Below are 14,320 nucleotides of genomic sequence, written 5' to 3'. Positions count from 1 at the left end.
TAAGAGGAGTTAAATAATAGCCGGTTTTATTATTACCGTTATTATTATCTTAGCCTTTATTTAGCTAAGTATTAAGATTATCTTAGCCCTTATTTAGCTAGGCCTTATTATTAATATTAGCCTACTTATTTTAAAGAGTAGCTTAGGTAATAATCTCTTATTAGCTAAAGCTACTTTATTAAAATAAAGTAGCTAGGTTATTAGTACTTACTTAAGAGCGCCTAAGTATAATCGCCTTACTAGTATTAGTATCGCTAATAAAGGTAATAAACTTATAAGTTTCCTAGCCTATAAAGGTAGGCTTATTAGTAGTTAAAGTTAAAGTATTTAGCGGGGTAATAGGGGTATAACTATTACGAAGTATAGCTTAATTTTATAGTTTTTAAAGATATCCCTTAGTACGAGGGACCTAGGAAGCTAAAAAAATAGGTTTTAAGGAAGGAGCTAAAAGAAAGTATATAAAGGAAGGTAGGGGTAAGAAGGGAAGTAAAAGTAGCGATAGCTTCTTATAAAGGTAGCGAAAGATAAGACGGATATACTAGTAATAGCTAGAAAGGAGGGGAAAAACTAGTAAAAAGCTTAGTAGTTAAGAGGATATTAATAGCTTCTTTAAGTAGAATCTTCTTTATTAATTAAGATACTAGATAGGTATAAAGAGAGGCGTTAGATAAAGGAAAGAAAGAGAATTAAGGTAATATAATAATTACTTTCTTACTATAATTACTACCCCTATAAGATTTATATATCTCTACCTTACTTATTTAACCCCTTACTTTTAATTTTACCTTTATATATTTTTTATATAATTCTTATATCTCTCTTTATAAGAATAACCCTCGCTAACGTTAAGTCTTAAACTAAAAGTCTCTTAAAACTAAGATTCCCTTATACCTTTCTTAGCTTTCTTTATTAAAGGGAAACTAATATTACTAAATAACTTTTAAGCTAATCGCTTATACTTTAAGGGCGAACCTACCGCTACCTACTCTTATTTATAGTATAAGAAATCGGCGTTATAGCTCTTTATTTTCTTTAGTATAAAAGGTATTATTATTAATAAATCGTTAATAAAGAGTAATATAAAAAGGTATAAGGGATTAATAAAAAAAGGTATAAAACTTTATAGTAATTATAAGTAAAAGAGTTAAAGAAGAAAATAAAATAAAAAGAGTAAGAGATATATACGCACGCTCTTTATATTATAGTTACGCGGCTAATATATAAGTAATACTATAATAGTTATATAGTAGTAACCGCTAGTATAATAACTATTAATATTATAAAGTATAAACTAATATATACTTATATAAGTATATATACGCGATATATAACTAAAACTACCTCTCTTTTTAACTAAATATATATAATATAGTAAAAGTAATATATATTAAGGATATAGCTAAGACGTTTATATAAGAGGGGAGATAATTATAAGAGCGCTACTAAGAGGTATAAGCTAATAAAGTACTTAGGTATATAGTACTAATATATTAGTAAGGTATTAGTAAGGAATTAAGCTTACCTTACTTATAAGTTATAGACTACTTACTATTTTAACTAAAAAGGAGAAATTCTTTTTTATATAAGCTTTAGTCTTATAATAAAGAGAATATAATATATATAGTATAATACCTTTAGTTATCTCTACTACCTAACTAATTATACTATAATATATATTCCCTTATATCTTAGCTTTTATAATAAAAATATTTAAGATAAGGGTTTCTAAGAAGTTAAGGACGCTTTAAGCTATTAGCTTAGTCTAGCTTATAAAAAGGTTAGCTAATTTTATAGGTAGCCTTTTAAGGTATAAGGACTACTTATCTTACTACTTTAAAAGCTACTTTATTATATAAAGGGCCTTTTTCTTTATAACTATATTACTTTTATTTAAAGTAAATAAAGCTAATATAGCTAGTTCCCTTATAGCTTTATTAGGCTTATTATAAAAAGTAATAAGGCTAATAGTTAGCGTTAATAATCCTTTCTTTAGCTTTAAAATAAGTTAAAAATTCTTCTTTATATTCCTTTTAACTAAGGCTTAAGCTAGGGCCTTAAGCGCTTTCTTTATAGTAACCTTAGCCTATAAGCTAGCTATAAGGTTTCCTTAAATATCCTTAAGCTACTAAGCGGCCTTAAGCTAGTATATAGGCTATTATAAGGGCTATTAATAGTTTAAGGTCCTTATAGCTACCTTTTTAAGCCCTTTTATAAGGGTCTTATAAAAGGGTTTAATTTTTTAAGCTTTCTTAAGGGCTTAGAGTGCTTACTAAAAGAACCCTTAAGCTTAGTCCTTAAGGAAGGGGTGCTAGGGCTAGGGCTAGGGCTACTATAAGTATTAAAATATAAGTTAAATAAGTATAAGGCTAATAAAGCTATTAAAAGTTACTTTCTTTTACCTTTTTACTTACTTTAAAAGCTAGTTAAGCTAGTAATAGCTAGCTTAAAGTAAGGCTAGGCTAGGCTTAAAGAAGCTAGTTTTTAATATAAGCTAGGTATTATCTTTTATCTTAGTATCCTCTTAGTTTTAGTCTTAAGCCTTAAGCCTTTCTTCTAGGGTTTTTAAAAGGTATTAGCTTTTTAAAGCTTCTTTTAAATAGGCCCTAGCTTCTAATTTATATAAGTAGCTATTATAAGGACTATATATATAAAGTATAAAAGGTCTTTAAGCGCCTTTAACTTTATAGGCTTTGCCTTAACTTAAATAGGTTTAAATTTAAGGTTAAGAAGGTTATATACCTTTACTTTATTATTTATATTAGTATAATATAATAACTAGTATTATTCTTAAGATATTAACCTATTAAGGGGTTTATATTAATAGATATAATAAAGTATAGTTTAAGTAATAATAAGTATATTACGTTTATAATAAATTAAAGGTTATAAACTATTCTTATAAAAAGAGATATAAGAAGTATATATAAAATATATAAAGGTAAAATTAAAAGTAAGGGGTTAGATAGGTAGGGTAGAGATATTTAATTCTTATAAGGGTAGTAATTATAGTAAGGGAGTAATTATTTTATTAGTTTAATTCTCCTTCTTTCTTTTATCTAACGCCCTTTTTTATACCTATTTAGTATCTTAATTAATAAAGAAGATCCTACTTAAAGAAGCTACTAATATCTTTTTAACTACCGAGCTTTTTACTAGTTTTTCCCTTCTTTTCTAGCCGTTACTAGTATATCTATCTTATCTCTTACTACCTTTATAGGAAGCTATCGCTACTTTTACTTCCCCTTATACCCTTATCCTTTTTTCTATACCTCTTTTTAGCTCCTTCTTCTTTTTTCTATACCTATTATTTTTAGCTTCCTTAGTTCCTCTTACTAAGAGATATCTCTAAGAACTATAAAATTAAGCTATACTTTATAATAACTATAGACTATAACTAAGTAATTAAAATTAAAGATAAAATTATAATAAAGATTTATATTAAAAGCTAAAGAGCTATTTATTTAAAAGAGTAAAGGTAAGTAGCTATATATACTTATAAAAATTATCCTTAGATTATAAGCTTAGTTTAATAGGGGTATCTATACCCTAAGGAATATATATAGCCTATATAGTAAAGTCTTTAGTAGGGTCCTTAGTAGGGTCCTTAATAGGGTCCTTAGTAGGATCCTTAGTAAAGTCTTTAGCTAGCCTTCTTTTTAATTAGATAATCCCTTAGCCCTTATTTATCTAAGGAAGAAGGAGGGAGAACTTAGTCTATAAAAGAGGTCTTTTTTCCTCCTTAACTAGCAAATAGTATCTTATATTATTATCTTCTTCTATATCCTCTTTTACTAATATACCTTTTTTTTAACTCTCTTTACCTTTACCTTACCTTACTTAGTACTTTCTCTTTTCCTTCGTCCCTCTTAAACCCCCTCGTCCTTTAGTATCTAGCTACTATTACTACTATTAATATAGGTATATTTTTACGTATATACTATAGTTACTATTAAAATAGCGTTAATCTATAATATTAAATCGTATAAAGTATAGTAATCTTATTAATATTTAATCGCTTAGATCTTTATAATCCCCTTAATCTTATACTTATTAGATAGTTATACTAACTATTTATCTATTAAACTATATTATATACTTATTATAGTTAACTATTAGCGGTATAGTAGCTATAGTTATAATACAATATCTCCCTTCTTTTTAGTCTTATTTATAAGACCTATTATAGTAGCCTTAGCGGCTATATATAAGTATACCTTTATTGTATTATATATAAGTATATTATTCTTTATTTCTTTATCCTTTTAGGATATACTACTAATAGTATATTTAGTTATATACTAAAATTATATTCTTAAAAAGCCTTTAAGCGCGCTACTCTTATTAAATATATTAACTTAAGTAGAGATCCTTTTAATATACTATATACTTAATACTTTAAAGTAAAGAAAATAAATTATTAAATAGCTAAAAGTTCTTTGCGCTATAATAATTATATTACTAATAGTCGGCCCTATTATAATAGTATTTTAATAGCTTCTTTTTATAGGTATCTTTTAGTTCTTTTTATATATAGTAGCTAATATATTTCTTTTAGTATCTAAATTATTAGTATAGTAATATAAGCTATATTCTAAAAAAGGGAAGCTAAGGAGGCCTTATTAAAGCTTTAGGTATAGTATATAAACCTTTAATTATAAATATCTACTATTATTAATCGTTAAGCTTATATTTAAAAGATTTAAAATTATATAAAGGAAATAAGTTATAAGTTATTTTATTATAGTATTTAAAAGGTAAATACTAAGGAAAGTATTTTACCTACGCTTAATATATATAAGTATTAGGTAGTAAGTAATTTATAGCTATTAGGCGCTCTTAATAAAGCGAATTAGCTTTTATTTAATATTAGTAAGGAGTTTATATATCTTAGTCCTTTAATCCCTTTTAAACCTTTTAGTAAAATTATTAAAGTAAAGACCTATAGTAGGTTAAGTGCTTAAGTAGTTCCTAGGTATTTTCTTTTAGTCTATATTTATATAGAACGGTGTTCCTACTATAAATAAAGTAGCTATAATATACTCTCCCGATTATATAAGCTAATAAGTAGTATATTAATTATAGATAAAATCCTATATTATAGAGTAAGAATCACTCGTTATTTTATATATTATAATATATTAAGTAGGTTGCTAGGTATCGTATAATCGGGAATTAAAGAAATAGAGCTAGCTTAGAATACTAGCTAAGACCTCTTAAGAATACTAGTATAACTAACCTCCTTTAAACACGAATATTAGTAAAACTAAGACACTTACTAATATACTAGAGGTATTACTAAATTTCTTAGTCTTAGGGCTATATAGTAGCTTAAATCTCGTCTTAAAAGGTTATTCTATTTAGCTATAATTATCTATATAAGATAGTATATCCGCTAGTAAATAGAGAGAGAATTAAAAACTTTAATACTACTTTTATATACTAATATATTACTTATAAACTCTATTAAAATTCCTAGCTTATACTCCTTCTTCCCCTCTATTACGTAGTCCTACGTAATTCCTTAATTTCCTAAAATTCCGCTTTTGCTAATATACCTTAAGAGGTTATAAGCCCGGCTTACTCCTTTTAAGCCGGGAAATTAACTTATACCTTTAAAATTCCTTATTAAAATATAAGATTAAAATTCCTTTCGAAAACCCCCCTAACGACTTCTTCTACCTTCCTATACTCTTAAACTCCCGTTTAGACTTCTTAATCCCTATAAACGAAATAATACCGAATTTATATAAAATAGGTAGATAGAAAGAATATAAATTCTTTAGACTTAAGGGGAATTTAAATTATACTTTTTAAACTACGAGGATAAGAGCTATCTTTACTAAGGAAAAGCTTATCGCTACCTTAGAATAAGAAATTTATATAAAGACTATAAAAGCTTTATCTTAGATTTTTCTTTAAGTTAAAGATAGCCCTTTAATATAAATTAAGCATTTAATAAATACTAAAGCTACTTAAGATAAGCTTATAAAGCTATATAATCCATTGAATTTCTCGTCGAATTATTTACTTATAAAGTAGCTCTTTAATCTTAGTCCCTTAGGCTTTAATTTAAAGAAATACCTTTATAAAATAAAGGAAATCTACGAGGATTTAAAATTATATAATATAGAAATTCTAGAAGTTATCCTTATAGTATAGATTCTTAATTACCTTAATAAGGAATTTAGAAGCTATATTATAAATATTATATAAAGCCTTAGGTATAATTCTATAGCGTTTACCCTCGAATCCTTAATAGCTAGTCTTTTAGACGAAGCTAGAACAATAGAGGATATAGATTAATCTTTAGAGAAAGACTTCTTAATATAAAAGAAGCCTTATAAATCCTATAGAAATTTTATAGATACTCCTTATTATAAGGAATATAAGAAACCGGGGCATTTTATAGTAAATTACTATAAATTATACCTAAATAAGGCTCCTACCTATTAGGTTTTAAATAAAGGAAAAAAGGATAATAGGATTTAAATTTCTAAGAAGAGAAAATCTTTTTCTTTATCTTCTTCTTTTAAAAAGAAATCTCCTTTTAATAGTATTTCTACTACTAATAAAAGAAGGAAGGCTCGAATTATAGAGCTAGAGTCTAATTTAAACGATAGTAATAAGGTCTTAAATATAGCCTTATAAGAAAATATAAACCTAGATATCGACCTTATAGACCTTTCTAATTCTCCGACCCTTATATAAACGTTTAAGGATTTAAAGGTAATTTTAACCTCTATAAATACCCCTATAGTAAAAGCTAATAAAGACTTTCTTTTAGGACCTTTAAAAACCTCGATTCCTAGAATAAAGGAATTAGTTTTAAAGGTAAGAGAAGGAGGATTTCCTAGTTATAAGAATAAAAGGATCTTTAATTTTATCTATAATACCGGAGCTACTAAGTATATAGTATCTAATAAGAATTTCCTTATTAACTATAAAGAAATTAAGTCTAAAGTTTGCTAGGGAAAAGCTTCCTTTATATTAGTAAAAGGAAAATAGAACTTAGTTTTTAAGTTCTTATATAATAGTAAAAGGTATATCCTTTAAGACTGCTTTTATATACCTAAATTAAGGGTAAATATACTATCTTAATCTTATTTTAATAATACCTATGCCTTAATAGAAGGAAATAAAGTCCTTTTATTAGATAATAAGGCTAAGGTCCTTACTAAAGGATTTCTTAGAAATAAATTATATTATATTCCTATAGAACCTTTATTAAAAAGCTAATTAATCCTTATTATATCTTTAAAGGCAAAGAATATAGAATTTTATACTTAGTACTTACGCTTAGGGTATATAAATAATAGGGCTATTTTAGAAATATTATAAAGATATAATAAGGTTATAAATACTTTTAAAAGAGGAAAGTAAAATATAATAATATAAAATATATATTAGAGCTAAAGTAATAAATAAGGTTAATAAATAACCTTTATATAAGTCTTATACTTATTTAGAAAAAATAGTATTAGATATTTAAGGGCTAATTAAAGTACCTACTTATAATAAATATTACTACTATATTTCTTTCCTAGATATAAGAACCTAATATCTAGAAATATACCTTATTCGAAAAAAGGGGGAAGCTCTAAATAGGTTCCTAGAATTTAAAAATAAGGTAGAAAATAACCTTAAAGATACTAAGATTAGAGAGGTATTTTCTAATAATACTAAAGAATTTATATATAAAATAAAGCTTTACTACGAAAAAGAAGGAATTACCTTTAATTCTAGTCCTCCTAGGACGCTAGAATCTAATAGTAGAATAAAAAGAATAAATCGTACTATATTAGAAAAAGTATAAGCTCTTTTATTTACTACTAAGCTTCTTAAATATCTATAAAGAGAAGCTATTTTAATAGCTACCTATAAGAGTCTTTAACTATTATAGGTAATAAGCTTAGGCTATAGCTTAAGCTATATAGTTATATATAAAGGGCTAGATCCTATATATATAAAGGCGGGCTAGCCGCGTATAAAAGAGCTCTATATAGCTTATTAATATTATCTTATAAATAGCACCTATATATACGCCTCTACCTACTCTATAATAGTATAAGCTATTAACTAATAGATCTAATAGATATCTCCCTAGAAAGGGTGCCGCTTCCTTAAGGGAGTACCCCGCTACCCCTTAAGTAGATAGGAAGTATTATAGCTATCCTAGAAGCGATTAAAAGCGCGACGGCTAGCGAGAAGAATAAGGTTCTTACTATACTAAGGGAGCCGTTTACGAAACTAGCGTTAACCCCTACGACCTTAGTAATACTAGTTACGGCGGCGGTACTACTAATATAGAAGCTGCTTCCTTAGCCGACTTAAGACGGTAAGCTTAAGTCCTTTTACTTCTTCTTTAGCCGGCTATAGATAAAGTTTATAATAAACGAGAAATAAGGCCTAAACGGCTATTATAATATAGCGTAGTATTTGCTCCTTTATATATTACTAAAGCCCTAGATATAGCGGATCTCTAGATTCTAAGATAAGGGCGGCCCTAAAAGTAAACGCGACTTATAAGACTTCTTTTAATACCTTATATATACGTTTAGTAATATATAGGAGTAAGAGAAGGTATAGGATAAGCTATAGACCCTTAAGTAAAGGGATAGGTAAACCTTTAGCGAATTCCTCTTTAACTTTAAAGAGACGCTCTTATAAGTAGTAAGAACTATAGTATAGGAAGATAGCGTAAAGCTTATATAGTTATAAAACTTAATTATACTAGCCCTATAGGAGCTACTTATCCCTATAATTATACCTACTAACTATAGTAAGTATATAAGCCGGTTAATAAAGGTAGTATAGGGCTATAAGTAAACGCTATATTTCTAAAAGCTTTATAAGCGTACGCTATATAGCGGTAATAGGATCACCGCCCCTCTATAAAAGGAATAGCTAACTATCGATACTAATAAAGATACCTTAATATTAGCTACTTATATAAACTAAGCTAAACGTAGTAAGAAGTCGTTATTAAATATCCTTTATACTATCCCGCTCTTTAAGTAGCGGGCGAAGTAAGTAACGAGTAAGGAAATTAAGAAAAGGAAAGCTAACGGCCGCTACTTACGTTATAGCGCGTCTATATACTTTATATTAAAATGCCCCTTCCTTTTAGCTAAGAGGCCTATAGTAGTTTAAGTAGCGAAGATAGAACTACTCCTTACCTTAGATAATAAAGAGGACTCTGCTCCCTTAGGCCTAAAGGATAAAGAGTAGCTCTAGAGTAAAAACGGGCTCTAGAGCTTTAATTACTAGTACTAATAAAGGAGAAAGAGGAATTATCCGCCTATATAAAAGAGGAGCCTACTTTAATATAGGTTATAGTTAATAACTCCTTACCTATCGCTACTTTTATAGATAAGGGCTATTAGTACTATACTATAGTTAATAAGGCGCTTATATAAGAGATATAAGTACTAGTAAAAAAGATCGCCCTAAGGTAAGTAAAGGGCGCTTTAAGCGCGATAGAGGGTATAGTAATTAAGGGTATTATATAGCTAGCTATAAAGGTTAATAGTTACTATAAGCTTATTATAGCTTATATAATCCGTTAACTAAAGTTTCCCTTAATCCTTAAGAAACCTTAGTTATTATATATAGAGTTATACTTAGTTTAATACTAAAAGAAGCTATAGTTTAGGCCTATATAATAATAGGTTTACTATTATAATAGTTCTATAAGCGTAGGACTAAGCGTATAAGCTTTATACTTAGTATAAGAAGTCCTTACCTTTATCTTTATAAGAACTATATAATAGTTAGAGCGGGAGGAAGGCTAGGTAGCGGCTAACGTAGTAGTCTATATAGTTAGCTTAGTAGATATTAATATCCGGAATTTTATAAAAGGTCTAAGTATATAAGATTAGCTTATTATTATACTAGAACTAGTATAAGAGAAGGGGAAATTAAAGCTTTTTATATTAAATTAAAAGATAATATAGCTAATATTTTTATAAAGGAATTAAGAACTAGATTACTCTATAAATTTAAAGACGGTCTATCCTTAATATAAGTTCCTAAGCAATTAAAAGGGGTTTTTAGATATTTTTTATACTTTCTATATCTTTCCCTTACTAGGTTTTTCCTTTTTAGGTTTCCTAGAGAAATACTTACTAGGTTTTTATATATTAAGAATTTCCTAGCAATAATAGGTTTTACCTTATATAAGGTTATCCTATAAATAATTATTATAACTATAGGTTTTTCCTACTATAGGTTTTTCTATTAGTATATACCTAAGGATTTATTTTCCTAAGAAAGAATAGGTTTTTATATATCCTATTAAGGTATAAGAATAGTTTTACTAAATTAGGTTTTTACCTTATATATATACTACTATAAATAAATTAGTAAAGAGTATATAAATCTGCTCTTTAAGGGAGGTAATAAGGAACGGTATTCCTACTATAAATAAAGTAGCTATAATATACTCTCCCGATTATATAAGCTAATAAGTAGTATATTAATTATAGATAAAATCCTATACTATAGAGTAAGACTCGCTTATTATTTTATATATTATTATATATTAATCGGGTGGCCGGTTATCGTATAATCGGGAATCGAAGAAATAGAGCTAGCTTAGAATACTAGCTAAGACCTCTTAAGAACACCGGTATAACTAACCTCCTTTAAACACGAATATTAGTAGAACTAAGACACTTCTTAATATACTTAAGGTATTACTATATTTCTTAGTCTTAGGGCTATATAGCAGCTTAAATCTAGTCCTAAAAGGTTCTTCCGTTTAGCTATAATTATCTATATAAGATAGTATATCTACTAATAGATAGAGAGATAATTAAAAACTTTAATACTACTTTTATATACTAATATATTACTAATAAAATCTATTAAAATTCCTACCTTATACTCCTTCTTCTATTTTATTATATAGTCTTATATAATTCTTTAATTTCCTAAAATTCCGCTTTGACTTATATACCTTTAAAATATCCTTTTTACTTAGTAAGGTATTCTTATTACTAACCTTATTTTCTTATATCTAGTATTTATTTAGCTTTATATTCTTAGTTATTATTAACTTTAATTTTATTTTATAGTTTAGCGTTTTATAGCGCTAGTTTTAATAATAAGATATAAAATACTAAATACTTTTATAAAGTAAGTAAAAGTATAAGCTTAAGTATAGTTTATTAAAAGAAGGTTAATAATCTATAAGAGGGAAAAGAAAAGAAAGTATAGGCCTAGCTTATATAAGTATAAAGGCTACTTATATATAAACTTAGCCGAAACCTTAGTCTAGGCTTATATAAGGTAAAATCCCTTATAAATATATCTATATTATTATTAATAGTAATAGTTTATAATTAGCTTTTAAAATAGCTTTCTTAACTTTAAATAGTTTAAGTTTCTTAAAATATAATTTATTACTTAGTTATTTTATTTTAATATTTTATTATAAAAGGTAGACTATATCTCCTTTTTAAAGGATTAATTCTTATAATCTTTTTTAATTATAATAAGTAGATTTTTATTTTCTAGTAATTTAAAGTTCTTATTATATTTCTTTATATAATTATTATAGCTAATTTACTTATAGTATTACTTATTTTACTTATAGTCCTTATTAAGTAACCTTAAATACTTCTAAGTTATCTATAATTAATATATATTAGTAAGAGCTTAATTACCTTTATAACTAAGCTATTATAAGCTAGTTATACTATTAATAGCTATTTAACTTAATCGTTTTATTTATAGCTAATATAGTATTATAAATATTATTTAAGCGCTTAATTAAGTTATTTTATTTATCTATTTTTTATATATAATAAGCTATACTAAGCTTATATTTTTAAGTGTTATAAAAGAAGATATAAGAAATATATATAAAATATATAAAGGTAAAATTAAAAGTAAGTAGTTAAATAAGTAAGGTAAAAATATTTAATTCTTATAAAGGTAGTAATTATAGTAAAAGAGTAATTATTATATTACCTTAATTATCTTTCTTTTCTTTATTTAACGCCTTCCTTATACCTATTTAGTATCTTAATTAATAAAAAAGATCTTACTTAAAGAAGCTATTAATATCCTCTTAACTACTAAGCTTTTTACTAGTTTTTCCTTTCTTTTCTAGCCGTTATTAGTATATCTATCTTATTTCTCGCTACCTCTATAAGAAGCTAGTCTTCTTTAAGAGTAACTATTTATTACTAGCTCTTTCTTTAGCTTAATTAGGTAATTATTTAAGTCTCGCGCTTAAAGTATTATAATTTTACTATAAATAAACTTATATATTTTCCTTATATAAAGGCACTTTACTATACTTATATTAACTTAAGGTTAAGTATATCTTTACTTATAAAAACCCCTTATTATTTCTTTATATAAATATAGTATTAAGAGTAGCTAGCTTTACTTATAGCTTTAGTAATAGTTTTATAAATAAAGGCTTCTCGCCCTTATATCTAAGTATTTTTAATAGCGCGTCCGCTAGGTTTAATCTACTTATATAATACTTAATCGTAAAGTTAAGTAATACTAAATATATATACTATCTTACTTACCTTTTATTTAAGGAGGTCTAGTATATAAATATATAAAGGTTATAGTAGTTTAATAATACCTTTACTTTATACGCTGCCCCTTTAATATAATATCGCTAGTATTTAAATAACTTAACGATAGTAAATAGTTCTTAGTTTAAAATACTATAATTAAGTTTTACTTTAGTAAACTTCCTTAAGTAAAATATAATTAAATAGTAACGCCTTTTATTATTAAGTTAAGAGATAATTCCTACTATTATAAATTATAATATTAAAGGAGTAGGGCTCCTTAAAAAGTATCCTTAAAAGCTTAGAACGCTACCCTTTTAGTAAGGATTAAATTAATTAAGTAATCTATTCCCTTTCTAGCTAGTAGTAAGTCGGATTTATTTACTAAGAAAGTATCTTTAAACTAATAAAGAGTTTATAGGATTTTAGCTTATTCTTCTTATAAAATCCCTTTATCTTTATCTTTATTTAATAGTAGCATTAGCCTAAGATTAAGCGCTATTATATATACGCTTACCTTATTTTTATATTCTTAAAGGAATCTATAGGGACTTTATAGGGTTTTACTACTTAGTTAATACTAAAACTACTACTATCTTTTTTATAAGATAATATAAATATATTTATCTTTTAAGGTAATAACTAATAAGAAGATTAATACTTAATTATTTAGCGTTAATATATTAATACTAATATAAAAATAAGTAATTATCTTTTTAATACCTCTTATATTTATTATATAAAGTAGTACTAACTATTCTTATACTCTCTTACTTAACTATTACTAAGCCTTAATAACTTAAGGTATAATAGCGCTACTTATAATAATTCCTATTATTAAGTAAAGTATATATTTATAAGGTTAATAGTACTATAAGTACCTAAGTATATAGGGACCTTAGTAAGGGTTTACCTTAATATTATTATAGGAGTTTTAAGTTACTATTTTATAGGTATTATATTTACTAAAGGAGAGGTATCTACCTTAATATATTACCTTTTCCTTAGTTTATAGTATTAAATCTAAGAGTTTTTGCTAAGGTCTCTACCTTTAAAATATTAATATATTTTATAGATTAGTATCTTAGCTTATTATATTAAGAATATATAATTCTTAATTAAGTAAAAGATCTTCTTTCTTAATAATATCTATTAGTTTAGCCCTTAGTAAATATATTACTAGCTTACTAGTTATTAGTTAAATTAATAGTATTTCCTTAAAAATTCGGCCTAGCTTATTAGCCTCTTTAATTCCTCCCTTTATATATACTACCTTAGGGTATAGTACTACTTTTATTCCTAGTTTATTTAAAGGTAGAAGTAATATTAATATATTACCTCTTTTTAATATTAGTATCTTAATATTATTAAGCGACTTATATAAGCTCTTCTTATTAGTAGATATAAATAAGTATTAAATAAAGGTTAATTTAGTCTTAAAGTTATAGCTTTAGCTTAGCGAAAAACGTAAGAGTATACGCTTTTTTTAATAAGCGTTTAAAATACCTCTTTAAGGAGTTAAGGTATAAGCTAAACTTTAAAAAGGACTAGCCTTTTTAATAGCGAGCCTCCTTTAATTATATCGCTAATAGTCTCCCTTTATTTATAATATCCTTAATTAAGATAAGTATTTATTCTTTAAAGTATACTTAATCTATACTATATTTAGTTTAGTCGATTAGTATTTATTCTTTAAGGTATTAATACTATCTTACTTTATAGTTACTATATATATAATTTATTATATAAAGGATCTTTATTTTATTATAATAAAATCGTTTAAG

The sequence above is a fragment of the Hirsutella rhossiliensis genome (assembly GCF_020360975.1).
Source record: "Hirsutella rhossiliensis strain HR02 chromosome Unknown scaffold00010, whole genome shotgun sequence".
NCBI lineage: Eukaryota > Fungi > Ascomycota > Sordariomycetes > Hypocreales > Ophiocordycipitaceae > Hirsutella > Hirsutella rhossiliensis.
Note: the sequence above shows the minus strand (reverse complement) of the source record.